Source organism: Trachymyrmex cornetzi, unplaced genomic scaffold, assembly GCF_001594075.2.
Source record: "Trachymyrmex cornetzi isolate Tcor2-1 unplaced genomic scaffold, Tcor1.1 scaffold259, whole genome shotgun sequence".
NCBI classification, from domain to species: domain Eukaryota; kingdom Metazoa; phylum Arthropoda; class Insecta; order Hymenoptera; family Formicidae; genus Trachymyrmex; species Trachymyrmex cornetzi.
The window spans coordinates 3,982-6,096 of record NW_017297259.1 but is presented as its reverse complement, the minus strand read 5'-3'; the positions used below and the strand labels follow the sequence as shown (position 1 = coordinate 6,096).

The window sequence follows — 2,115 nt, the reverse complement described above, 5'->3', positions numbered from 1 at the left end:
ATATATATATATATATATATAAAAACATATTTTTACCATTTTTAAATTATTGAAGTATATAATAACAGTCTAGTAATTGCAGATTAACAATCTGAAAATTAGTTTCGAATGATTAATAATCTGACAACATCAGGCCTGAAATATCATAGCCTGAAAATATTTCGTAGTTATTCTTCCGGGAGATTGCGAAAATGGAACTTTGCAGAAGTCAAATAAAAGTAAAACGCTGAAAGTTTTTCGCTATAGTTACGAAAACGAGAATGAATTGCAAAGGCTACGCCGGAATCAAGAAATTTGTAAAATACGCTCGGTCAGCACCAACTGCATTTTTGTATAGTACTCGATGTAGACTGATTGATTAATTAAAGTTCTTGTGAAAGTCAGTAAAAGATCAATATAATATCCATGACAGTATAATATATACAGATAATACAATAACAAAATCCGAACATTTTTCTCTGTGCAATTGGATAACATGTCCTTAAAGGTCTCAAGTCTTAACTGAAGTATACATTGTAAAATGTGCAGATTAATACGCGAGTTTAATGATATCGAAGAAATTGTTTGACCAATTGTTGCCTCTGTGCCCATCACATGGGTACAACACAATGCATTAGTTTGTATATGTTACATCACGCTTGGTTACCTGGATATATGTGAAGTATATGTGTGTATTAATGATCCGTTATTCATTTATAAAAAAGACTCGCATGAGACACTCATCATGCATAAGAAAGCGTATACCGAGAAAGTGAAGACTAATCCCAGAGCGGATGCCAACATTTTCAGCATCTTGACGTTTTCGTAAGTATAAATAGTAAACTACAAATACCATTCGTGACAGAGCCGATTAAGAGAAATAAAACTGAGAGTGAAGGAAATGCGATCCAGAGAAAAGGTCACAGAATGTAATAACTTGATATATAAGATTCAAAAGTTTCCAGTTTAAGAATATGAAAAGTATAAAATGGAACTACCATTGATAATTATGTAGTATAGGGAAGTCACCCTCTGATGATCTTGACCTTGACATATATTGTCAAGGTCATGAACCTGAATAACCTCTAACAAGTTTTAGCAGTCGCTTATTATTCGTTAAAAAGTTATTAATTTATAGCATTTCCATCGAAAACGGAAACGCTAAGTGGCTGGATTATGAACGAGAAAACACCTTACAGAGTATCAACATGAAAGTGCGTCCCGGTGAACTGATCGCTGTCGTTGGCCAGGTCAGCGCGGGCAAGAGCAGTTTCTTGAACGTCATCCTGAAAGAATTGCGTTTGCAAGAAGGTTCCATTAAAGTACGTTAACAATTCCTCTTTAGTTAATGTTAAGAATTTAAGAAATTTCAATAGATGTAAAATATCGAATAAACTATTTTGTCCATAAAAATAAATTAATTAATCAATTTATTTCAAAATTTATATATATTCCTAATTAATTAAAATATTTATAAATTAACTAAATTTTATATATATACTATTATTTTTATAAATACTATTTTCATAGGTTAACGGCAAGATTGCGTATGCCAGTCAAGAACCGTGGCTTTTCGCAGGTTCGGTGAGACAAAATATTCTGTTCGGAAGAAAGATGGATCAGGTTCGATACGATCGTGTAACTAAAGTGTGTCAGTTAAAGACAGACTTCAACCTGCTACCTTATGGTGATAAGACGATTGTAGGCGAGAGGGGTATCAGTCTTTCTGGTGGCCAACGTGCTAGGTTGGTTTATATTTATCGTAATTAGATATATATAAAGAATGCAAAATTTATACAATTTATACCTATAATATTTACATCTGTAATCTCAGATGATTCTCTTTTAATTTTTATAAGATTTTCTTTAACATAATTTTAATTAGTTTTCTCTTTTTATTGGTAGTTAACGTTTTAATTTAATTATGTAATTAATTTTTGTATTAATATGATTAATTTTTCATTATAATTATTTCTTGATTATTTTTAATAAATATTTTTTGCGTATATATTTAATTTTTCAGAAAAGTAAATTTGTATTTCTACTAAATAACTATTTAAAAATTTATGTTTAAATTTTTTACATTTGATACACAGTTTTGATTTTTAACACTGAAGAATTAATGTATATATGCGT

The 2,115-nt window shown here is 30.0% G+C and overlaps 1 pseudogene; it reads left to right on the top strand.

Moving 5' to 3' along the window:
- Positions 1-724: 724 nt before the first annotated feature.
- Positions 725-2,115, top strand: part of LOC108761629 (probable multidrug resistance-associated protein lethal(2)03659) — a 5,132-nt pseudogene continuing 3,741 nt past the window's right edge.